Source organism: Mastigoproctus giganteus, chromosome 10, assembly GCF_048544385.1.
Source record: "Mastigoproctus giganteus isolate SK-2022 chromosome 10, ASM4854438v1, whole genome shotgun sequence".
NCBI lineage: Eukaryota > Metazoa > Arthropoda > Arachnida > Uropygi > Thelyphonidae > Mastigoproctus > Mastigoproctus giganteus.
This window is the reverse complement of record NC_143584.1, coordinates 57,695,564-57,723,434: the sequence shown is the minus strand read 5'-3', so window position 1 is coordinate 57,723,434 and position 27,871 is coordinate 57,695,564. Positions and strand designations below refer to the sequence as shown.

Here is a 27,871-nt window from a genome sequence, read left to right as displayed (position 1 = left end):
CTGAGTTGAAAACGTGATTAGCATTAGTAGAGGCATACGACGCAAGAAAGCAAGCTTATGCACCCATCACCCCAAAAAAACCCCCCCCCTTCCATTTCACCTCTCCATTCATTCCAAATTGCTGGCTAAAGGCAAATTTCTGCACATCTATTCTACAACTGTCTTTCCTCAGTTTGAATCTACTCCCCCCCCTCAGGTTCTTAATCTGAGCAAGAGGAAGAATCCCATCAGCATTCAGCTTGCTCAACCCATTCAAGGCCTTATACACCTTAATCAGACCACCTTGCATGTGCCTACTTTCCTTTCCAGGCACTGCAATTTGCAGAACTTAAGCCTTTCTTGGTAAGAGTACCCATTTGTTCCCTTTACCAATCTTGTTGTCCTTCTTTGTACTCGTTCTAGCACCTCTACATCCTTCTTGAAATGAGGCCTCCAGACCTGTACACAGTACTCAAGGTGTGGTCTGACCATTGCCTTGTACAATGGGATAATCACCTCCCTGTCCCTGCTAGCAAAATTCCTATATATCATTGACAAGACTCCATGACCTGCCCTGGCAGTCCGTCTGCACTGCTCAGCAAACTTTATATCTGACTGCACAATTACCCCAGGTCTTTTTCACTTTCCACTTCCCTGAGTGTAGTACCATACAGTTGGTACGTTTCTCTTGGGTTATTGCTACCTATATACAGTACTTTGCATTTGTCAACGTTAAACTTCAGTTGCCACTTCTCAGCCTATTTGTCCAACTTATCTAGATCTAGTTGGAGTAGCATACTGTCATTACTGTCGTTAACAACCGTGCCAACCTTTGTATCATCTGCAAACTTGGACATTAATAATCAATATCATTGATTGATGAATACACAAAATTTTACTACTCATGTTTGCTCTTTTGGCCCTGGGAGTGCTACTTTCCTCTCCGAGGTTTCCAGCCACACCACATGGAGGCAAGAATAGGAAGCAAAGGTATAATGAGAGTGGGAGAAACTTACAGATCAGAAGATTGTAGAGAGTAAGATGACAGTCTCTGCATGCAGACTGAATTGGAAAGCACGTATGAGTGTCTTTTGAGTGCGATTTCCGTTTTCCCCTAATTGATTGGAATAAGTGGGAGGGAAACTCACCATGCAGAAGAAAAATTTTTAAATAAATTTAAATTTCTAGATGATTATTATATGTACCAGCATGTTAGAGAAAATACTAGATGTAAAGAATATTCTAGACCTCATTGTTACTCACAAATCAGATGACATCATGCTGCAGGAACCACTATCTTTTACTAATCATTAACTGGAAGATGAAAAAAGATGTTCAATAGTTAAAGGCATTGGTATTAATTTCAGGAAATGAGACTATGGCAATTAAAGTCTATGAATTGGGCAAATTGCAGGAATGAAAAATATTTTAGAATTACAGAATGTCCATAAAACAAGAATCACAGAAGTCATCACTGCCAATATACCATTAAGGAAATATAGCAGAAGGAGGAGAGTGGATCAATATGGAATGGCCAATAAACACAGCAGCTATTAACAACATCTATACTAGTAAGAAAATACAGCACGAGGAGGATGGCAAGATGGATCAATATGGAATGGCCAATAATCACAGCAGCTATCAACAATACCTATACCAGTAAGAAAATACAGCAGGAGGAGGGGGATGCCAAGGTGGATCAATTTGGAATGGCCAATCGAATAGAGTAGAAAATATAACATGGGAAAAGATACAAAGCGAGGCAAAGTCCTGATGCCTACTACAAGTTGATCTGTAACCACAGAAAAGGAAGAGTAGCCAGGGCTAAGTATGAAGAAAGCACTGAACATGAGAGCAAAGAATGAGGACAAGGAGTTTTTCATGTATGCAAATACAAAGAAGAAAATGAATCGGAGCTTTGTGTACAGGGTGCAGGAAAGTCTTAGATAACCCAGCTGATATTGCTGATAAACTGAATAAGTATTTCACATCGAACTTTGTGGTGAGGAGAGGCCATGCAAGTGAAGCTAGATATCATGAAATTAGAGATATTGAAATTTCAGAAGATTATTTATTAGAAAAACTTTTGAGTCTAATGGCAAGAAAGGCACCTGGAGATGACAGCACATACCAGGAATTTTCAGGGATGTGGCCAAAGAGGGCATTGAACCAGTGAAGTTAATTATGAGAACATCACTGCACTCAGGAGAGATTCCTTTGGACTGAAGCAGTGCCAACGTATCACTAATACGTAAGGGAAATTCTAAGAGTGAAGTCAGTAACTACAGACCAGTTAGCCTGATTTCAGTGGTGAGAAAATCTTTGAAGCAATGATTAAGAGCATAATATAGGGATATTTAGATAGAAATGCCATTACAGAGAGCCACACAACATCGTTTTGTTAAGGGAAAATCATGCTTAATTAACCTGGTTAATGTATTTTGACACAATTATTCATAAGCTGGACATAGAAAACAGTTTTGACATAGTTTATTTGGATTTTAGCAATGCATTTGATTCAGTTCCTCATGAGTGGTTACTGTAAAAGGTAGAGCATGGTGGGTTTACTGGAAAAATCGTAAACTGAACTGCAACTCAGAAGGCAAAAGGGTGTGATTAATGGATATTCTTCAGATTGGTATAATGTCAGATGTGGGAGGGGTTCCCAATGATTAGTTCTTGGACCACTCTTGTTTCCGATTTTCATAAACATCGACAACAGGTAGAGGGTATGATGTCAAAATTTCTAGATAGAGAGTCATTAATGATCAGAAGCACTCTTTCAGGATGATTTAAACAGCATTCAAAATTTTTCGAAAATTGGCACCTATGTTTTAATGCAGAAAATGCGAGTTGCTGTTCCCTGCATCTTATATTCAGGGAACAACAATCCCAAAATAACAAATACAGATGGTATTGAACTAAAAACAGTAGAGGAAGAAAGGGATCTGGGAGTTACGATACAGGTAGATATCTGAGCAATGTAAACAGTAGCCAGGAAATCTCATGGTGTCCTATTAGAAAGGTCATAGTCCCGTATAAGGCAATTGTGAGACCACATTTGTGTCATATGGAAACCTCATCTAAAAAAAGACATTGAGCTTCTTGAAAGGGTCCAAACACATGGTGAAATCAGAAAAAGGGCAACCATACAAGGAAAGAATTTCAGTTATGTGGGCTACAGAGCTTGGCAACCAGGCACATTATGGGGGACCTGACAGGTTTATAAGGCTTTGTGAGTGGAAAGTTAAATGAATAAAGGCAAAATTCACTCTTATGGATGATTCCAGAACAGTAATAAATTTAAATTACTGGATAAGAGGTTTAGTCTGAATTGTAGGAAATTTTATTTTAGGCAGTGAGTTGCTGATTACAAGAACAAGTTGCTCTGCAGTTAGTTGTGTGGCTGACAGTTTGAAGAAGTTCAAAGGTCAAATGGATAGTTAACAACATAAGGAGGGAAGAACATAATTAGTCTATTTTCTAAACTACTTTTTTATGTGTCTTTTATGTTTTTATAACTTCCATTATATTTTTAATATTTTTTGATTTATTATTTTATTATTAGTTATTTTCAGAGCTGCAAACCGAACTGAACCTTACCCATTTTTCTGAACCGTGAACCAAACTGAAACCACTGAACAGATTTTTTTCTGAAGCGCGAAGTGAACAAACATTTTTTTGGAAAAGTGGTTCGGTTTTTGGTTCAAACGTGGACTACAACCTACGGGTCAACAAAAATTTGGAAAATTTTCATGGGGAAATCCAGTGAGTAGGAAACATATACTCCTTCCTCTTTCTTTTTCTGTTGTTCATGGCTAGTCTCCTAGAACGGTTACATGAAAAGCACTGCATTGGATTAGCAGCCCATCTCAGGGATAGGGAAAGAGTTTCTTTGCTTTGACCAAGTAATGAGTCGCGGTGGTGACCCTGTTGGCCACAGGGTCCCTGCTGTGCTATTTGAATAGCTCTGGTGGGGTGCATGGGAAGGGATGCTCTCGATGCAGCAGAACACCAATCAAATCAGTGATAAGGAAGTGAAAGGGTGTGGTACTGAGAATCACTCGTTAGCATTTTTCTTTGAAAAGATTAGCATGTTTAGTTTCTGAGATTTTGTTCTGAAGGTTCATCATTTCTGTTTCTGCTCTGGCATATAGTGCACTTCGGCTGTGATATTAGATTACGTGTGGACATCTTGGAGGAAGGATTTCCAAAAGAAGTGTCTTCGGTAAGTGTATATGTATTATTTTATTGTAACCTTTACTTATTAATTAAATTATAATAACTCCTGGAAATTCTCATTTGTATTGGATGAATTTTTATTTTATTTCGGATATTTTGAATCGTAATGATGAGAAGTTTATACACTGAATTACAGAGAATCTTCAGTATATCTAAGCATGCTTAATATTAATATAGATCTATATTAATATAATAACTATGTGCATAATTGGAAAACTTTTGTGCAGTATTTTTATTTATTGTTATTTTTAATATTTTGTTTTCTTTAATATTCAATTTTTTCTCATTTTTACGATATGAGATATAATTAAAATGATGTCATTTTTAACTATATTTTTAGAGTTTGCGGCGTACTGATATGCTGCTTTTGCACAAACTTGTACGTTGTCAAATTCTTTCATAGCCTGAGGCTTAAACCCTAAAAATGCTTCAGTTTAATTCACTTTATACACCATCATCCATCTCTCATATTGTGGAGTTATACTTCATAACTGTTTTGTCATCATTGCATCACCAGGGTACCTATCCACCGAAGGAGGGCCAAATAGCCCTGAAACAGTCACCAGGGGAGCTGATGCTGCCCAGAGTTTCCAAGAATAGGTAACAACAGTCTTCTCTACTGGGGAAGTGTTGCTTATTTGAGGAGTTTGAGTTTTTTAAGTTGTGTGAGTTGAAGGAGTTACTGTCCCTTTCATTCTTCTACACCGTTTCTTTTCCTCTTCCATTCCTACTACTTTTTGCTTTTCTAAGTCTAATAAGGACACGTGGATAGTAGAGTTATTATCGCACACATATACAAACAAACCATGAAAAGGTGCTGTCTCACCTGTGCGTGGTGAGGGGGGGGGACCTCCCAGTGACGCTGCTGGTCCTCCATTAGCATCACTGGGATCCAACACCCACAGTCTAGGTTCCAGGCCAACACCAATGGAATCCGGTGTGTTTGCTGTGTGCTGTGATCTGTGGAAATTCGGAAAGGGGGATCCTGGTGGTTGAGGCGCCCAGCTTCAATACACCGCTTTGGCCCCTGCTTCGGCAAGATGGGTGGTCCTAGAAGGCCCAGCTAGGATCAGTCAGCTAGTAGGTTCACCTGTGAGGGTCAACCATTCTAATGCTCTCATGGTCTGAGGGACAGGATTCAGACTGGCGGTCGTGCAGGTATGGTGTCTGAGTAGCCCTGGTGTCTCACTCCCGAGCGCATTTATTGCTTGCCAGGTAGAGGGTGTCCCTTTGGGCTCCATTTGAGTGGTGGGGGGGGCCTGGACACTGAACCAATACTAAAACTCTATAAATCCTGATAAAGTAATTCCTTCTGGTGCCCCAACCTGGTCCCTAACTGAAAATGAAACCAATGAAATAGACAAAGCCAATGTAGCAAAGAGGGCACGAACTGAAGAACCATCAGGTCCCACACCCAGATTTTTGATTATTCATTCTGAAAACTGAGAAACCCATTGGGAAAATGTTGCCCTTCTTTATTGTTTGTTTATTATTTCATTTTTAGGAGCATTAGCAACTAAGGCCATATTGCTCCGGGGATATGCGGTGGTCATTCCCTGACCTTTCCGCATCCTCCGTATTTGGTGGTTACGGGCTTGAACCTCGGTCTAATCAAGAAGCGTGTGCTGCGCACTGCCACTCCTGGCTACAGAGGCACCACCCTTCTTTATACAGAAGTGTTTAGAGGGGCTAACAGGTTCCCCTAAATCAGTTAAGAGGCTTCATTCTGGAGACTTCTATTGAAATAAAAAGCGTCAGGCACTGAGAGCAGCTACTCCGTTCAACATAGATCGGAGGCATACAGATAACAGTGACACCACACAGAACACTAAACACATCGAGAGATGAGGTCCTTGAGGTCACTGAGGAGGAAATCTGTTCCGAACTAAAACCACAGGGGTGGTAGCTGTGAAAAGAATTTCCATGTGTAAGGATGGGAAGCTGATACCAACTAGAAACATCTTATGTTTAATTCTCCAACATCCCTGATGAGATAAAAGCTGGGTACATCAACTGTAATGTCAGGCCATACATTCCAAACCCACTGCGATGTTTTAAATACCAAAAATATGGGCATTCGCAGATGGCCTGCCGTGGAGTGACTGCTTGTCCTCGTTGCGGTGCAAAAGACCATGAAAGCACGGCATGAACAGCCGTCAAAGCCCACTTGCGTTAACTGTGGAGGGGAGCACCCTGCTTACTCCAGGGCATGCGAACAGTGGAAAGAAGAAAAGGAGATGCAAAGGCTCAAGGCACAGCCAAACATATCCTACCAGGAGGCAAGGAAAGCAATCAAGTCAATAAATAGCAAAATGCCTACATATGTGCAGAAAGTTGCAGGGAAACATTCCATTGCAACACAAACCAATGTCTATCCCACCAAAGGAATCATTCACTCTTATTGTGCGTTATTTATTAAGCTCTCAAAAACACATGCAAAATACCCAGTCAGCTGCCATTCCAATATCAATACCTCCTAGCGCTCTACCGAAACCGAGTGGGAAAGAAAAGCCACAAAAACCTGAAGTGCCACTGACAATACAGGACAAAATGGATGTTGATGACAAGGAGGTACCTGACGATTCAGTCCTGGAACTCTTTGTGGAAGAAGAAGAAATGGATATAGGCCCAGTCTTTCCAAAAAGAGAAAAATCCAGGACTGAGAAAATAAAGCCCTCAGCCTTTCTGAAGCCACCAGATGGACCACCAAAATCTAAATAATGGCTATACTAAAATTTTTACAGTGGAATTGCCGTGGATTCCATCGGAATTGTGATGACATCAAGGTCCTCCTCAGTAAGCATCAGCCATTATGCTTTTGCTTACAGGAGACTTATTTAAAAGCAAATGAGGACCTTTACTTGCGTAATTGATCTATTATTTGTAAAGAGAGCCGGGATTGGACCTGCCCACGGAGGAGTTGCCATTAAGGTTTATACAAAAACTGACTTTTGAAAAAACCGGTTTTCGAATTCCAGTATTTCCAAAAAAAAAAAAACTGTTAACTGGTTTTCAAATTTTTACAAAAAAAAAAAAAAAAAAAAAAAAAAATTAAAACACTAAAAAATGATTTATACTTATTTAAAAATTTTTCAGTTTATTTAATATTTATGGAACTACAAAAATATAACAAAATAAAATATACTCCATACAAAAGCAAATAAAAAAAAACTAAAATAACTAAAATCCGTACAAAATATAAATTATAAATTTTTATTTCATTTAGTATTTTTCTTCAGGAAATATGATTTCAAAAAACATAAAATGTTCACTGAACGATTACTTAATCTTGTTTATTCTAGATACAAAATTGCCTGAAATAGAAAATACTCTCTTACTTACTGGCTACTGAACTTGGTTTTATCGTTTTCAGGGCATCAAATAATAAATCTAAATTATTTGTTCTTTTATTGGTTGCCTCAAATACTGAAAATTTGGCCTTCAGTGTCTTTGGATTTGATATTATTTCTTCAGGTTCCTCAAGAAGCCTACGAATTGATTTTTCCAACACTTCTTTTAGAGCATTGCCCTGATTGATAGTTTCTCTGTCTCCGATATATTCATCGTCGGAATCTGTTTCCATACAAGAATTTGGATATATTCTAGACAATATTTTTACAGATAACTTAATAATATTGAGTTTTGAAACTAGTGGAAATACACTAGATTTCTTTGTTGAAATGTTTTTTGGATTTTGCAAATATAGCAAAAGGGTTACCAGTATAATTTGTCTTCTTTCTTGAATTCATACTTCTAAAGCATTTAATAATTTGGAACTAATTTCAGTCTTCAATTTTTTTAGTTCATTTAACAGAAATTCAAATATGCCTTCACTTGTTAATAAATTGGCATCTCACCGCCCTAAGGTCTCAGCTGCTAGACATACTGGTCTCAACACTTTTAGAAGCTCCATGATTTTAGGATATTGAGGTTCATTCCACGTATGAGAAGCACCAATATCTTTCAAAGCTAAAACAACACATTCTTAATGTTATAAATCTTTCAATCATGGCCTCTAAACTATTCTATCTCGTTTGGCAGTGAAGAATCAGCCTTAATTCCTTTCTTTTTTAAATTGATTGTTTGTAATTGTCAGACAACATAGGGAATCCACAGTCATTATCTAGATCAAGAGAATTTTAAAAAATCCTCGCCATAGTCATCTTCACACTCTACGTCATCTTCCGATTCCTCACTTGTAACACATACATCGGTTTCAGCAATTTCTTTATTTTTATATAACACATCAGTAACTGCTAAATGTATGGCGTGTGATAGCATAGTTGATTAATTATAGGTGATAATTGGCCAAATTTTTTCATAACAGCATCACTATCATTTGTCGCTACAACTATGTTGGTTGCTAGATCCAAGTTAAAAATTTGTAGCCTCTCAGAAACTAATTCTAATGTTTTCTTAGCATCGCAGGAACTAGCTATTTGGAACTAAGTCCAAATTAAAATCTTCTGCAAAATGGTGTATGTTGATATTCAAATATCTGCGATTTCTTTTGCTAGTCCACTCATCTAAAGTGATAGAAAATTTTTTCCCATTCTTCTTAATACAATCCAATTCATTTATAGTTTCACATTTGGCATTGTCATAAAACATATGAATGAGGTCCATTGCTCGAGTGTTGTTTTTTTGGTAATGAATATCCCTGTTGTTGCAAAGACTCGTTCATACGAGTCTTTGCAACAAGCTATTAAGCTATTAATGGACAATCCATTCTTTGTAAGCTATTAATGGACAATCCATTCATTGCAGCAAGTTTTGCTATAATTTCTTCTAAACTGCTCCTTTTTACGAAATTAAAAATACTGGCTTGTTTTTGTGTGCAGGAGGAGGGTACAGGTGTTTCTTGCTTACCAATCGTTTCTGTTTTCTTATCGATTATTATTTTATGAACTGTTTTCAGATGATTATGGAGATTGCTTGTAGATGATCCTTTGCAGCTCAACATTTTATTACAATGATTGCAGCATGCCTTGGCGACTCCGTAGCCAGGTGGGAAGGAGCAGCAGTGCATAGCACACGCTTCTTGATTAGACCGGGGTTCAAGCCCGTCACCACCAAATATGGAGAATGTGGAAAGGTCAGGGAATGACCACCACATATCCCGGAGCAATATGGCCTTAGTTGCTAATGCTCCTAAAAACCAAACAACACACACGCAGCATGCCTTGTCTTTTCCAACCTTTTTGAAATTATCCCAAACCTCCGACTTATTTGCAACATTCATTTTGGTCTAAAAATCAAATGAAACATTTTAAATATTTTTATCAATGATATTAATATTTAATAATGAAAGAATGTTATATTATTAGAATAGACATTAATATATTTACTTCCTTTTTTTTGTTTTTACTAACTAAAACAAGAATAATAACAAGCAATAACATAAACTTCCTATTCCTGCTTGTGATCAAACTCAAGTGAACTGAGCTGTTGCAGCACATTGTGTACTGCATAGTACTACATAGGACTAGACTAAACTGGTCTGGTGGGGTGCACATGAGCAACATAGCTGATGTCATCGGTCAGTCTCTGTGATGCCACATAGAATAGCATAATAGAATGCATTTGTGGATTTGCATGTCAAAATTCGCCTGACTCATGAAGATTAGTTTTACTACAGTTTAGTTTTACTTGTGCCCAGGCAATTTGAAGTCAAAACATTAACATTTTTAATTAAATAATTAATTTTTACATATTAATTCTAGTATCTAAAACTGGTTTTTAAATTTAAAAACCAGTTTTCGAATTTTACAAATTTATCCAAAAAAACTGGTTTTTAAAAACCGACAAACCCTAGTTACCATCCTTGTGGGCAACCATACCCCTTTCCAAATTATATCACTTACATCCTCCTTAGAGGCCGTAGCAGTTCGTATTACAGTAGAGTTCCTCCTAACTGTTTGTTCCATATATTTGCCACCTTGGAATGACATTTCCAGGATGCCCTTGATGATCTCATTAAACAATTGCCACCCCCTTTATTATTAGGGGATTTTAATGGACACAGTACTCTGTGGGGTAGTTCTGACATCAATAGGAGCGGTCAGATTATCGAGCATGTGCTTGATGATGATTTGGCACTCTTAAATATGGGATCTAACACCTTCTTCCACATGTCTACCCGTACATTTACTGTGATAGATCTCTCTGTATGATCCCCTTCACTCCTTCCTTTTTGTATATGGGAGGTGGATGATAACACTTATGGTAGCGATCACTTCACTGTGTTATCCACCCTTTTGAATGGGAGACATGTCACCTGTCTAGGATACCACAGTGTAAGCTGAATCATGCTGATTGAATTGCCTTCAGACATCTGACAATGTTTAATACCATCACTGTCAACCAGGAGCCAATTAGTGTTGCAGTTATGTACATCACAGAAAGAATCGTCCAAGCAGCGGCAATTTCAATTCCGAAGACTTCAACACGGTTCCCATGATTTCCAAAACCATGGGGGAATGGAGATTTGCACAACAGCGAAAGGCTCAAAACAAAGCATGGAGTATATTTTTGCCATTACCCATTAAGAATCTGCAGATAAATGAACGACTTGGTGGCAGTGATCACAGTGTGCTGAAGTGGGAGTTACTCAAAGAGGTAACTACCATTAGGGGTAAAGGGAAGGGGTATTGCTTTCGTAAAGGCGACTACAATGGACTGAGACAGTATTTAAATTCTATACAGTGGGATCAACTGATGATATTGCCAACAGCAAATTCAAAATGGGAAGCATTCAAAGAACTTATCTTGGAAGCTACTAGGCTTTACATACCAACTAAGAAATATTGTTCTAGGTTTAGGCCTAAATGGTTGTCAGATGAACTAATGAGGCATATGGCAGAGAAGAAAAATGCATGGGATACATACAAATTAACACGTGACACGGATGCCTATGATAGATACAAGTTGATCTGTAACCAAGTTACAAAGGAGGTTAGGCAGGCGAAGGCAGATTACGAGAGATCCTTGGCAAGGGATGCGAAGAAAAACAGCAAAGAGTTCTTTACTTATGTAAACTCTAGAAGGAAGGGGATGAATCAGATTGGTCCACTTGAGATCGATGGGTCAACTGTTGATGACCCTGCTCGGGTAGCTAACAAACTAAATGAATATTTTGCATCGACATTCACACATGAGGAGTTATTCAGCGAGGGGAATGCCAGAGGTGTATTCAACTCTAGCAGTAAGCTAGAGAATCTTGTAATAACTGAGAGTAAAGTGGAGGAGAAATTGTTGAAGATAAACACAAGAAAGGCACCTGGGGTGGATGGGATCTATCCAGTTATATTAAAGGAGGCAGCAAAGGAGGTAAGCAAACCCTTAGCCATAATTATGAGAGCTTCATTGGACTCAGGGGAGGTACCCATTGACTGGAGATGTGCAAATGTGACCCCAATTCACAAAGGGGGATCAAAGGCTGACACAAGTAATTATAGACCTGTGAGTTTAACTTCTGTTCCCGGAAAATTAATGGAGGCACTGGTGAAAGAAGCACTGCAGGATCATCTAGACAAGACTTCAGTTATAGCTAGGACACAGCATGGTTTTGTTAAGGGGAAGTCTTGCCTGACCAATTTGATTGGATACTATGATGCAGTCACAAAAGAACTGGATGCAGGGAATAACTTTGATATTATATACTTGGATCTTAGAAAGGCTTTTGATACTGTTGCACATGGAAGACTGCTGCACAAATTGGAGCAGTGTGGCATTGGAGGCAAGTTGCTGCTATGGATAAAGGGGTGGTTGAGGGGGAGAAGACAGAGAGTGGTAATCAATGGACACTGCTCATCGTGGACTAATGTTATTAGTGGAGTCCCTCAGGGTTCAGTATTGGGGCCTTTATTGTTTTCTGTATTTATAAATGATATTGATGATGGTATATCAGGCTTAATGTCCAAGTTTGCAGACGATACGAAGGTTGGCAGGGTTGTCAAGGACACTACTGACACTATGCTGCTGCAACAGGATTTGGAAAGGTTGAGCAGATGGGCTTCGAGGTGGCAAATGAAGTTTAACATTGACAAATGTAAAGTACTACATATGGGAAACAGCAACCCCAGAGCAACGTATCAACTCTGTGGTACTACACTGACAGTGGTAGAGAATGAAAGGGACCTGGGGGTGGTGGTGCAGGCAGATATGAAGTTCTCTGAGCAGTGCAGACGAGCTGCAAGAGTAGCTCATGGTGTATTGTCAATGATATATAGGAATTTTTCTAGCAGGGATAAGGAGGTGATTATTCCCTTGTATAAGGCAATGGTCAGGCCACACCTAGAGTACTGTATACAGGCCTGGAGGCCTCATTTCAGGAAGGATGTAGAGCTGCTGGAACGAGTACAGAGAAGGGCAACTAGATTGGTGAATGGGACAAAGGGGTTCTCTTACGAAGAAAGGCTTAAGTTTTGCAAATTACAGTGTCTGGAAACTAGGCACCAGCGGGGTGATCTGATAGAGGTGTACAAAGCCTTGAATGGTTTGAGCATGCTCAATGCTGATGGGATTCTTCCTCTAGCTCAGAAAAATCACCTGAGAGGGCATAAATTCAAATTGAGGAAAGACAGATGTAGGATAGATGTGCGGAAATTTGCCTTTAGCCAGCGGGTGGTTGGTGGGTGGAACAGACTTCCATCCCTTGTCGTGGAAGTTGATAGCCTAAATAAGTTTAAGGCTCAGCTGGACAGGTATTTCGAACGAACAGAGGGGTGAAGTGGAAGTGGTTATTTTTATTTATTTATGTTACTTTTTTTTTTTTTTTTTTTTTTTTTTTTTTTTTGGCTGATGCTGCATAAGCTTGCTTTCTTGCATCAAATGCCTCTACTAATGCTAATGCTAATGCTTTCCTGAAACGCGAGCAGCAGGTGTCAATTTTTTTGATATGAAAAAAAGCGTATGACACAACTTAGAGATTGGGAATTTTAAAGGATATCCATAAGCTTGGCCTTAGGGGTCATCTAGCCCTCTTTATTAAAAACCTTTTATTAAATTGTTCATTCTAAGTTCGTGTTGGGTCTGTTCTCTCACTCTTTCTGCCAAGAAGAGGGAGTCCCACAAGGGTCAGTTTTGAGTGTTACGCTTTTTGCTATCAAAGTTAATTTTATTACTGAACAACTTCCTCAAACCATAAACAGTGCCCTCTTCGTCTATGACTTTACCATCTTTTCACAGTCATGTAATACGATGGTTATCGAAAGACAGTTGCAACACGCCGTTGACCCTGTCAACTCTTGGGATCTGATTAATGGTTTCAGATTCTCTCCTCAGAAGACTGTCTGTGTATACTTTTTCCACAAACGGAACCTTCACCCGCAACCTGAAATCAAGCTTGGACAAAATATTATTCTAGTAGCACCGCAGACAAAATTCTTGGGGCTCATATTCAGTAATAAGTTGACATCTACCACATATCCGTCTACTGCAGAAAAAGTGCACAAGGGGATTGAACCTCCTATGAGCCATTTCATCCAGTAATTGGGGAGCAGACCGCTGCACCTTACTTGCACCTATATCGTGTACTTGTCCGTTCTAAATTAGATTATGGGTGCGAAGTATATGCATCAGCAAGAAACAGCGTACTATGATGGCTAAACAGAGTCCATCATCAAGCCATCCATGTTGCTACTGGAGGTTTTAGAACATCCCCAGTCCAGGATTTATACGTCGAAGCAGGCAAACCGCCACTGTTCCTGTGATGAAAGCAAATGTCACTAACATATACTTTTAAACTGAAATCCCTGCCAGACAACCCTAAGTGGACATCCGTGTTTGAACCACGATAGGAAAATCTCTATAACACCCGTCAGACGGCCAACCTCCCTTTGGTATTCGTGCCCAAGAGCTGCTGAGAGAACTTCACATTACAGTAGACAGTGTTGCCCAGTCACCAAGGCAACACTTTCCACCATGCCATGTCCGCTCTCTCCACCATGCAGCTTTTCCATTAATATCGGGGGAAAGGCAATCACTTCACCATCTGTCTACCTACAACTCTATGCTGCCCATCAATCTGCCTACTCTGATTTCCTGCATGTCTTTACTGATGGCTCGAAATCAGAGTCATCTGTAGGATCTGATAGCATGGTTTCTCAGAAAATTCCATATACACAGCAGAGTTGTACGCTATAGGCTAGCCTTGGACCAAATTAAAAGTAATAATTATCGAAGGTGTATGGTTTATACTGATTCTTTAAGCACATTACAAGCCTTATCCATAATCAGATATAATTCCAATCCAGTCCTGTCCAGGGTCCAGCAGAAGTTGTTTACCCTTTGTGAATCTACATTTGATATCTGCTTCTGCTGGATCCCAAGCCACATCGGGATCAAAGGAAATGATCTGGCAGACGCCCCAGCAGATCAGCACAATCCCACAGCAGTCACAGCCCACCAGTCCCCTATACAGACTACAGGAAAGTGATAAGAAATGCATTACACACCCAGTGGCAACAATTATGGCACGGACAGTCCACAAACAAGTTGTATCAAATTAAGCCTGTAATCCAAAGATGGCAGTCTAGTCTTTTCAGGAGTCGTAGAGAGGAAGTTCTAGCTCGCCTCTGCATAGGACATAGTCGTTTTTTGCTGAGGGCTGAAGTTGTTGTTGTTATTTTGGTTTTTAGGAGCATTAGCAACTAAGGCCATATTGCTCTGGGGATATGCGGTGGTCATTCCCTGACCTTTCCTCATCTTCCGTATTTGGTGGGCACAGGCTCAAACCCCGGTCTAATCAAGAAGCATGTGCTATGCACTGGTGCTCCTGCCCATCTGGCTACGGAGGTGCCGAGGGCTGAAGACCCTCCCATGTGTGAGTACTGTGGCACCATTTTAACTATTAAACATATTTTAACTGAATATCCACATTTTAGACATGAATGATGTATATCTTTTACCACTTTTAACCATCTGACTGAGTCCTATACACTCAGTCAGATACTCTCTGACAATTACCATGTGTCAGCTGTTTTTAACTAATTAAAACTGATAAACTGATTTAGATCATTTTAACATATAGTCTTTTGTTAACGTATACTTTTGTTACATTTTATATATCTTTATACACTGTTGACTGCTCTTATACATATTTTTGTACAAATCTTTTTCTAATATAGTGACCAATATTCCCGGGTAACTGTAATATTTTAACCTTTGTTTCTGTTCTTTTAATGTCTGGTCACTTATCGTGGTTGGCGCATTGCTGTTGCAACCTAGTAAACTCAAAACCAAACCAAAATCAAACCAAGCGGTGCCATTTGGGTGGTGGTGCCCACTGAGAATAAGTAACAGTAGTCTTCTCTACCAGAGAAGCGTTAATTATTATTCGAAGTAGTGCAGTATCATGGCAACTCGTTGTGAAGGTATTCACAATATGAGATACTGTATAACTAAACCGATGCAGTCTTTAGCTTTTTTTAGAATTGCTGCATACTAATATGCTGCATTTGCATAAACTTGTGCATTATTCAATTTTTTAAATTGATTATTCGATTTTTTTATTTATTATTATTGAATTTTTTTAATATTCAATTTTTTTATTTATTATTATTCAATTTTTAGTTTTAGAGAAAAATAGAAGGTTTTAAGGAATCTATGTATTTATAACTTTTTTGTGACAGATAAACTCAGAAATGTAGCCCCGCTGCTAATCAAAGATTATGCATTCTTATTTACTAGTAAAAATAATAAGAGGAGTTTACCTCAATATAGTGCGTAGAACACTTCCGTATGACACCCTCCAGAAATTAAAACGGAAAAACGAAAAAATCGACAACTTACCGGTACATTAGAGTAAAATATAAATAATTAAATAATCAATTTAACACAATTCAAATCAATTTAATTTCCTTCAATTTCCTTCCTTAGGAAGGAAAATCGTTTTGAATATTTTCGTTAGATTCTTTTAATTGCGTTAATTTGATTTTTAATTCTTTTAAATTGATTTGAATTGCGTTAATTTGATTTTTAATTCTTTTAAATTGATTTGAATTGTGTTAAATTGATTATTTAATTATTTATATTTTACTCTAATGTACCGGTAAGTTGTCGATTTTTTCGTTTTTTCCGTTTTAATTTCTGGAGGGTATCATACGGAAGTGTTCTACGCACTATATTGAGGTAAACTCCTCTTATTATTTTTACTAATATTATTATCAACGTAGAACATATTGAGTAGTACAGCTCTGATTCATACTATCTAATTCTTATTTACTGTTAAGTGCTGTGTAATATTTAAGAAATAAAGGATGTAGTGAGTAATTTAATGATAATGTTTTTGTTCATTTTATGCACATACTTTGGTTGTTTTTGTTTTGAACATTTGGCATACTTCACCTTTATTGAGTTGTTACAACAGCTTGTTAGCATATATCTCTTAAATATTACTTTTGTGACAGTTTAAAAATAAATATTTATTTCTGATTTTTCCTCCCTCAGATAACAATGAATGGCAACAGAAAAGGGCATCCTGTCCACGAAATATTTCATTTAATAGTGACATGGACAAGAGTAAATGTACTGTTTGTAAAATGGACTTGAAGGGAGAACATTCAGAACACTTACTGAGACATTTAAAAAGAAAGCATGTCACTGATTATGAGGACGTTTTAAAAAAGAAAGCAAAAATAGTCTTCATAGCTACCTATTATTACGAAATTTGTTACATCTAGTGTTAGAAAAACCATATCGGTTGAAATATCTGCAGAAATAGTTAAAGATGCATGTGTGAATTAGTGACTGTAAATGGTGGACCATTTTCTCTGCTTGAAGACTGGATTCTGAAAATTACTGGATCCAGTTTTTATGGGACTTGGTAGTGAACTTCAGATAAATTGTCAAAATATTCAAGATGAGTTAAGTAGACGAGCTAATCATTTGCGTCAAGAACTTATAGCTGTTTTGAAGGGCAGATTACTTGATTGCAACTTGATTTGAGAGGTCAATTTTGGGAATAAATGTACAATTTTTTGATTGTGACAAGATTGTTCTAAAAACACTTGTGATGCGAGAATTGAATGATCAGGCTATGAGCAGTAATTTATGCAAAATAGTTTCAAGTGTCTTGAAAGAATTTGAAATTAAATTAGAACAAGTGTATTCTTTAACAACAGACAACGGGACTAATATATGATAAGGTCATTCAAATTACTTGCTCAGGAACAATCTGGAAAACTCGATATGGAAGATAGTGATACTGAAGATATTGAAAAATTTGAGACTATAGACTCTAGTGATACAAATGTATGTAAATTCCATGATCTACGTGTTCAGGGTATTATGGTATCTGTTTGTTATGCTGCACATTCTCTGCAGTTAGCTGTTAAAGACTTTCTGAAACGCGATGAATTGAAACTTCCCTTGGCTAAAGCACAGTGGTGAAAAAGCTGCAAACCCCTTCTATCCTTATACGCATTAAAAGAGAAAAGTGTAGGAAACCAATACTAGACTGCAAACCAGATGGAATTACACTGTTAATATGTTACAACGTCTTGTGGAGCTAAAACAATTTTGCATCGATTTATCTGTATCCATAAAGGAATTGCATTTGTCAGCCAGTGTATGGCAAAAGATTGAAAATATTATAGAGATTTTGGAACCCGTTAGGGTAGCATGTGAAGTTCTGCAGTCAGAGCAGCTCACGATGACTGAATTTTGCTACACATGGATGAAATGTAAAATGGAAGGTAGAAAAATTGAAAATTGAAAAATTGAAATTTGATGGAAAGTGAGACTTTTTTTTAGCTTGTATGTATCTGGACCCCAAATATTACTAGATCCAAAAATAGAAAGCTAAGGAACATTTATGTGACATTTATGATAGCTTGTGCCAGCTACAGTCTACAGAAAAAAATCCTGAAACGAAAAGTTCAGATGAAATTGCACATATTACTGTAACTGGTGAAACCATGGATGACATTGAAAAGCTGTTATTTGAAAAAGAAAAAATTCGACTCAATGGCTCATCTGAACAATTTTGACAATATCAAAAGGGTACCAGCAAAAACAAGTGTCTTAGGATATTGGAAAAAGCAAAAGAGTTTAGTCACCCAGAGCTTTATCAGCTAGCAAAGTAATCTTCTCAGTTCCTTCCAGCCAGACAAGCAAGTGTAGAAATATACTTTTCAACATTAAAGATCATTTTGACTGATAAGAGGAGTTGTTTAAGCTCAAGGTTAATGGAGGAAATTTTATTTTTTAAAATTAAATAATTAATTTCAAATTACCTTAAGATTTCATGATCAATTTCAAAGTAAAATTATTTTGATACATTAATTCCTTATGTCCATTATCTGAGTAACTAATAATATTTTGTTTGTAATTCATGTATTTCTTCTGTTCCTAAAGTTTTATTGTGATTATTTTCTGTGATTTTTTTTTTTTTTTTTTATATTATCTGGAAATATCTGCCTTACTTAGTATTAATTAAATTATATTAAAAATTTTGTTTGAGTAATTATATTCTTTCCAAATTAAACGTTCTCTTGTATACGTTTGTGAATACTGAATGCATATTCAGTGTTAATGTTTTGGTAATTTCTGCTCCTTTTTCAATCAGATTTAAAATTATTAAAATGTGATTTTATTACTTGTCAAATATATTATTAATATAATTTATTTTTATTTAAAATAAGATTTTATAGTAATATTTTATTGTAATGTGATATTATTACTATCATTAATGAATTAAGAAACTATACAAATTATTTCAGATGATATACTTGACTGAACCTAACCAAAACCACTGGTCAAAATTGCCTTTTGAACCGCTTACCGAACCACTTGAGAAATTTTTTAACCGAACCACGAACCGAACCGTTCCAAAATTTTAGGTGGTTTGCAGCTCTAGTTATTTTTATTATTTTCATTTTATTATGATTATTTATTATTACTTTTTTTGCTGGTGCAGCAAAAGCCAGTGGCTTCCTTGCACTATATGGTAATACTAAAACTATTCCATGGTATTGCTTCTTTTAACACAGAAACACTATTAATACCTGTTCACAATAAAAGCAAACTTCCCTGGGATGATACAGGTAAAATAAAGGAAATTCCCCATTATTGTGTATTGTTTTTTTTTTTTATGATTGTATAATTGTTTAATGTTATGTATTTGAACTTTTGTAGATTATAATTTTCAGGATGTACATACAAAGGAAGGTTGTTCCAGAAAACCTTTTGAAATTGAAGGAATAAATGAGAAGCAGAAAAGTTGGTTCTGTGAGTTTGAAGTTGGACAGTAAAAGGATGTTGACTGGTAGCGGCACGTGTTCACGTTGCTTTGGAAGACAGAGAGTGGGAATTATAGAAGCCAATTCAGAAGTATCTATAGAAAAGGCAAGAAGCAGAAACAGAATGTCTGTGAGATAGAGAGTAGAGTGACTCTGTTAGAGATGAGTCATTAGTTAACCTAACTGCCCTCTTTTGATTGGAATCTAGAAGCCTGAGAGAGTTTTGGAGGCACCGCCCCAGATGTGGGAACAATATTCCATGGTAGAGCAGATTTGCAATTTGTACAGAGTGAACAATTGTTTAGGAAGAAAAGTAACACCAAGAGTGAAAGAAAACCCAAGTTTTTAGATGCAGAGCAAGCAATATTTGTAATGTGCTTATATCAAGAGAGATTACAAGTCAGGGTAATCCCTGATAGAGATATATGATCTTGCCTAGAAATCGGAGTGTCATCAAAGATAAGTATAGGAGCACAAGAATATCTTTTAAGAAATATAAGACAGGACTGAGTTTTAGAAGGATTGAAATCAACTAAGTTATCTTTTCCCCACAGGAGAATTACAGAGATCAGCATTTAAGGAATTGGTAGTGGATATTTGAAAAGTAACCCGAGAGTCGCGTACCAACTGTGTGGTACTACGCTCAGGGTAGTGGAGAATGAAGAGGACTTGGGGATAATTGTGCAGTCAGATATGAAGTTTTCTAAATAGTGCAAACATGCTGCAAGAGTAGCTCATGGTGTCTTGTCAATGATATACAGGAATTTTGCTGGCAGGGATAAGGAGGTAATTGCCCCCTTGTATAAACAATGGTCAGGCCACACCTTGAGTAGTGTATACAGGTCTGGTTGTCTCATTTTAGGATGGATGTAGAGCTACTGAAACGAGTACAGAGAAGGGCAACGAGATTGGTCAATGGAACAAAGAGTTGCTGTTACCAAGAAAGGCTTAAATTCTGAAAATTGCAGTGTCTGGAGACTAGGCACATGCAAGCTGATCTGATTTAAGTAAATAAGGACTTGAATTAGCATTAGCATTAGTAGAGGCATTTGATGCAAGAAAGCAAGCTTATGCAGCATCAGCCAAAAAAAAAAATAAATGGTTTGAACAAGTTCAATGCTGATGGGATTCTTCTTCTTGCTCAGATTACTCACCTGAGGGGACATAAATTCAAATTGAATAAAGAGAATTGTAGAATAAATGTGTGAAAATTTGCCTTTAGCCAGCAGGTTGATAGAGGGAAAAACTTCTATCTGTTATAGTGGAAGTCGACAATTTAAATAAGTTCATGGCAGAACTAGACAAACAATTAGACTGAATGGATGGATGAAATGGGAAGTTTTTTTTTTTAATTTGGCTGATGCTATATAAGCATGTTTCTTGCATCATATGCCTCTATCTACTGTTGCTAATGCTAAGTTGAAGCTGTTTGAGCAGGGCAAGGTTTCTCAAACGGGGAGGTGGAATGTAATGTGCTATCATCAGCAAAAATATGGTTAGAATTTCCGTGCAGTGGAAGAAGGTCATTAATATACAATAGGAAAAGAGTGGGACAAAGAACTGAACCTTGAGGAACACCAGCATTAGTGAGGATTTAGAAGACAGAGCACAATCTACGAAAACCTGCAGTGTGCAGTTAGAAAGAAAACTAGATACCTAATTACAGGTACAAGCACCCAGAACCAATATCAGATACTGCAATCTCCAATGAAGTAATAATCCAAATGATAAAACTTTCCCCGACTTCAGACTAATTCTGACTTTTAGCAATAGCATTAGTAGAGGCATGTGATGCAAGAAAGCAAGCTTATGCAGCATCAGCCAAAAAAAACACAAAAAAACTCCAAACCCCATTTCACCCGTTTGTTCGTTCATTCGAAATACCTGTCCAGCTGAGCCTTAAATTTATTTAGGCTATCAACTTCCACAACAAGGGATGGAAGTCTGTTCCACCAACCAACTACCCGCTGGCTAAAGGCAAATTTCCGCACATCTATTCTACATCTGTCTTTCCTCAATTTGAATTTATGCCCTCTCAGGTGATTATTCTGAGCAAGAGGCAGAATCCCATCAGCATTCAGCATGCTCAAACCATTCAAGGCTTTATACACCTCTATCAGATCACCTCGCCGGCCTAGTCTCCAGACACTGTAATTTGCAAAACTTAAGCATTTCTTCGTCAGAGCAACCCTTTGTTCCATTCACTAATCTTGTTGCCCTTCTCTGTACTCGTTCCAGCAGCTCTACATCCTTCTTGAAATGAGGCCTCCAGACCTGTATACAGTACTCAAGGTGTGGCCTGACCATTGCCTTATACAAGGGAATAACCACCTCCTCATCCCTGCTAGAAAAATTCCTGTATGTCATTGATAAGACACCATGAGCTACTCTTGCAGCCTGTCTGCACTGCTCAGACTTTCAAATGTTTCAAATGTATCATTATGACAGCAAGGACAGGAGTGATGAAAAACTGTGGATGTTAATGGAACTCAGGTGTATCTTCATATGTAATCCTTCAAACAGTAGCAGTAGTAGTTTTTTTTTTCCAATAGTTTTGATTATAATCCAATATTTAAATATAATCGAATAGGAAAACAGGGCAGAGGGATATAGAATGTTGTGCAAGCTCAGAGACTTCAATGACCAGCATTAACAGAATTCTTATGACTGTTCATCCTATCATGTAGGGAGGAATCAGGCTGACTCTTAATGTGAGGAGGTGCTTCAAGCACTTTCCATGATATACTACACTCTGCTTAGGCAAAGTACTTTCTTCGTGCGATTTATCTGATCATACAGAAAACTTACTTAATTTTACTATATGATAGAATATGATAGCTATTTTGGAAAATGAGATTCAATTTTGCATATCGCAATCTAAATCAGTAAGGAAACAGTTCATTTTACCTAAAATGAATTTTTCAATATTCAGTATAGAACATTATCAAGAATATTATTTTTAATGCTATTAATTAATGATACTAGATTTATAAATCATCTTCTTGCAATGTGCTGAATTTAACCACATTTATAATTTGACCTATTTAATTTCTAACTAATTTTTAACTAATTTCTTGCATTGTAGGAATGAAAACTCCCAAAATGAAATTTTATAAATCCACTTCAGTACTTTTATGAAAAAGCTTACTATACAGAGCTCTGTATTCACGTTATAGAAAGGTTTAAGAAAATTAGAAAATTAATGTTTCCACTGCTAATGTATATTTCAAATGGTGTTGAATGTTATTAACATATTCACTACTTTTATGCATATAAATGTAAACTGGCATGAGGAGTAATATTTCACAATGCACAACTGCATACAAAATGGTGGTGTATGCCAAAAAGCATATGAGCAATCATTCTTAAGTAGTCAACCAACAAGTGCTGTAAAAAAATGCATATGAAATTAAAAACTATTCAGTATTGGCACACTGACTGAATGCTTTGCAGAATTATTTGGCTTTTGTTTATAGATTTGGTTTTATTTGTTTTTTTTGCTTGTGTTGATGTCAGTTTATGTGCGTGAATAAACTTTTTATAAAATTTTATGATTGTTCTGATTTACAGCTTAGTACAAAAGTAAGCATTTGCTTTTATCAATGAATTTCAAACTTTTAATTTTCAACCATTAAATATGAATTTTTGGAATGCTGGGGATGTCAGAATGTTGATTTGTTTTTTCAACATTGCGAAAATTACGGCACATTGAACAAGTCTCTCACATTTAGGTGGCAGAAAACGTTAAATATGTCCAAAATCTGGTTGACAACCTCTTCTGTCATTATCAAGTTATGTCATCTGTATATCGACCATAATATAAAATCTTATGAGTAAAGGAAGATAAATAAATATTTTCAACTTAAGCAAAATATGATCCTGTGATAAGTTCAATATATTTAAAACCCTATAGCTGAGTGGTCAGGAGCGGGAGTGCTGTAGCACACTCTTTGAGTGGACCGGGGTTCAAACCCCTGACTGCTAAATACAGTTGATCTGCCAACCCGCACTGAACCAGCGTGGCAAATTATGGTCCATTTAACATTGCAGATTATGTGGCAGATTATGGTCCATTTCCCTTAACATGAATCATTGAGGAGGCTTCCATCCTGCAGTGGATTGATAATGGCTGCAGTTTTTTTTTAGTTTCCAATTGTATTTAAACCACAGTCCAAGTATACAGGCAGTTCCCGCTTTACGAGTTCCTGGGATTACAAGTTATTTTTTTAAAGTATCAACAAAATCGAAAATATTATCACTAATTGCAATAAATAGATGCTAAACATTCATAAATACACATTTAAAACCACTCGCGTAGCTATACAATACTGTACGTGCATTTGTTTGTTCAGGCAGAGATAAGGAGGGAGATCCTATCTCTTAAAGAATTTTGGAAAGAATTCCATATATTCCATATATTACAGAGAAGAACATGAAGTGTGTTTGGAATAAACTCTGTCATCAGTTTATTGATAACTGAAGGATTTCAAGAACCAGCATAGAACGTACAAAATGAAACAGAAGCAGTCGTAAATGTTGCTAACCAAGTGTAGCTCGAGGTTTCTACAACTGAAATCATTGATATACTTTATTAACACAACGGAGAGCTCACAAATGAAGACTTCATTGAAATGGCAAAATGTGAAGAAATTGAGAAAGAAGGTTTAGCAGCTGAAACTGCTATTCGTTCCTTCGCTCTCAAGGGACTTGAAGTTTTCAACACAGAAAAAAGCAACTGAGATTTTCGAGTTACAAAATTGAAATTTCAAGTGCACTAGAAGAGTTGCTACAGATTTAAAAAATGCTTATTTGTAAAATAATAAGAGAAGTTTACCTCTATATAATGAACACTTCCATATGATACTCTCCAAAAATTAAAACAAAAAAATCGAAAAATTTACATTAGAGTAACAAATAGTTTAAAGATAATTAAAAATCAATTTTAACACAATAAAACTCAATTTAACACAATTAAAAATCAATTTAACGTGATTAAAAATAAGAAAATTAATTAAAAGAATTTAACGAAAAAAAATTTCAAAACAATTTTCCTTCCTGAAGCTGACAACGCTTTTCAATCGTATGTCGTGATCACAGGAATGAAAATTACCGAATAGGGGCGAGTATGAAACTTAAGTAGGGATTATTTGTCTTTGTGCATGCGCTTTTACGTGCATGCGCAAAAGGTAAAAGCCCACAAATCGGAGATGAGATATGGCCGATGAACATTAACAGAATTTTCGTGTAATTTAATTTCTATGGTTTCTGCAATTAACAGTTGTGTATAATTATGTTGGACACTAAGTATTTTGGCCTTGTTAAATAAAAAAGTGTTTTTCATTAATGGCGTGAAAGGCTAATTCTGATGCTGCTGAACGAGAAAGCAGCTTTTATTTTTTTCCTTACTCAGGCTGCTTTTGGTAAGAAGCATTTCTATCTTCCCCATCCTTCCTAAATATATTGTCAGTGGAACTCATTATCCCCATTTTTCAGGTGGTACAATGTTTCTGTTAGCTCTGTTATGTCAGTATTAGTTTTCCTAATCGTGAGTTGTAATTCATTCATTTTATTGAAAACACCCATGACATTACCATAGACACAGTTAAGACTAAGTATTCTTCTATATTTCTATATTCTTCTATAATTTCTGTATTAGGAAATATGACGTCTAAGACAGCAGTTCCTGGTATGGCTCACCTTGATCAATCTATTGTGACTAATGTTATGCGCAAAGCTCGTACTGGTTCTTGTAACCATGCTAATCAGTGGTGGATGATGCCTAATTGCCAAGAAAAAAAAGAGAACAACAACTGAGAACAAAAGTAATAATGCAATCATAATTTTGTACATAATCAGAAATTTTGAAATTATAGACCAAATTAGCTTGTTGTCCTGCCTCTGCAAGTTGTTCACAAGGTCATTACTAACAGATTAGAAAGAAAACTTGATGAGAATCAACTGAAAGAGCATGCTGTCTTTAGGACAGGATTTTCAACTATGAATCACCTTCACATAATATCGCAGCTAATGTAGCAAGCAAATGAATATAAAACACCATTATGCTTGGCATTTGTAGATTATGAAAAGGCATTTGACTCCATACAGCATAGGGCAATGTTTCGAGCACTGGAAAGACAAGATGTTAGACCCCCCCATACATTATTATTTTGAAGAAAATATATGAGAACGCTACCTCCTTTATTTGACTAGACAAAGACAGTAGCAAATTTAAAATTGAAACAGGAGTTCAGCAAGGGAAGACAATATCTCTGAAGTTGTTTACTGCTGCTCTTGAGGAAGCTTTCAGAAGATTGGACTGGTGGCAGAAAGGAGTCAGTGTGAATGGAGAGTACCTAAACCATTTACGATTTGCAGATGACATTGTGGTCATAAGCCACGATCCCAAAGAATTAGAGGAAAATCTTAATCAGTTATGCACAGTTAGTAAGGATTTTGGACTAAAGATGAATATGGCTAAAACAAAAGTAATGATGAACAAGTATGCCACAGAAAGGGACATAATGATTGAAGGAGTAGTAATTGAAAAGGTGGAGTCATATACTTATCTGGGACAAGTTATTAGCTGTAATAATGATAAATGGCTGAAAGTCAAGAGAAGAATAAATTTTGGATGGATAGCATTCAGGAAATATAGTCACATACTGAAGAGCAATATCCCAGTTTGTCTGAAACGTAAAATAATGAACCAATATATACTCCCCACCATGATTTATTTAAGTGAAACTTGGCCACTCACCAAAAGAACGGAAGAGAAGCAGAGAACTACACAGCGAAGAATGGAACGAATTATATTGGAAATCAGACTGTTAGATAAGAAGAGAAACACATGGATTAGGCAGCAAACTCAAGTAAACAACATTCTTATCAAAACTAAAGAACTAAAATGGTCTTGGGCAGGACACATAGCTCGAAGACATGATGACAGATGCATAACAGAAAATAACAGAATGGTACTCAAGAGGAGCTAGAAGAAAACCTGGAAGACAAAGGCGGAGATGGATAGATGAAATACATGAGTTCGTGGGTAGTAAATGGATGGCCATTGCACAAAACAGAAGGAATTGGAAAGTTACTGGAGAGGCCTTCATCCTGCAGTAGATTGAAAATGGCTAATGATGATGCTGTCTGTGGCAATAATTATGGCATGGACTCATGCCATAAAGTCTCAAAACTTTATTAGACAGTTTGACAGACAACTTGAGTAGTCAAGACCTGCCAATTAGAGGGTCTCGACTACTCAAGTTGTCTGCCCAACTACAGATGTCAGTGTGAAAATTGAAAAGTAAAAGTAAATTCTAATATGTAATAAATAATAATATCAAAAGTTAATAAAATCAAAAATTTTTTTTTTTAAATTTGTGTTTTTTGCTGATTATTAAAAATGAATGTATTCGAAAAATGTAATATTTATCTTGATGATATTTGGAAATACAAGATTAAGCCTCAGGACAAGTTTTCTGTAGAATTTACCAAGTTCGAGAAATTGAATTTTATTTATTGACTTTGTGATGGTTGTTAGCTTGAAGATCAGAGTAGATGCTCTCGAAGGAATTAATACGGAGTGCCCATCACGCCATCTGAATGGCATTCATCTGGCAGATGGCATTCATCTGGGCAGCTGAATGCCAGAGCCTTCACTTGTGCATCAGGGAACACTAGAGCAATCCCTAAGGACAGAATGTACTGGGCCCACAGGATGTAGTTCAGAGACAATTGTCAGCAAAACAGGAAATATATTGTGCATAAATGAAAGCTGAAATAGTACCAGGGTATGTCTGCTAGGAGCCAAAAAGTGATCTTTTAAGGACATGAAGGGTGATATTATTGTACATGTTGGCATTACTGATATTAAGAGTAAGAGATCTGAGGATAGTGTCTGGAAAAAGTCATGAATTAGGATTAAATTTGAATGTGTCTGCAATCCTGTCCAGACATGATAGGAGGGAATACATGTAGCCAAGTGGTCAGGAGCGAGAGTAAAATAGTATGCGCTATTCGAGTGGACTGGGGTTCAAGTCCTTGACTGCTAAATATGATTAATGTTTGTATTGATGATTTATTGTAAACTCCACTGACCTGGTCGTCGTGCCGTAGTATAAACAAGAAATTTTTTTTTTTTACACATTGAGAGTCAATCAGTTTGGCTCTGGAGAGATTGTGCAAGGCTCATAGAGTAAAATTTTTCTTAGCATGGTCTGTGCTTTTTTAACAGGAGAGATTGATTTTATGGGGATGGAATACAGTTTAATAGAAGGGGTGCAAGAATATTTGCTGACACTATCGAGGCAATGTTAGGTGGGATGTAGAACTGTGCTAGATTGGGGATAGACACACTAATAGGTTAACTTCAGCTGCAGAAAGAGGAGACAGTTATTCTTGCACTGCTC

General features: G+C 36.9%; 1 protein-coding gene across 2 annotated transcripts in view; it reads left to right on the top strand.

Moving 5' to 3' along the window:
• The window catches only part of CYLD (ubiquitin carboxyl-terminal hydrolase CYLD), a 645,450-nt gene that overhangs the window by 126,457 nt on the left and 491,122 nt on the right, over positions 1 to 27,871 (top strand). The window lies entirely within an intron of this gene.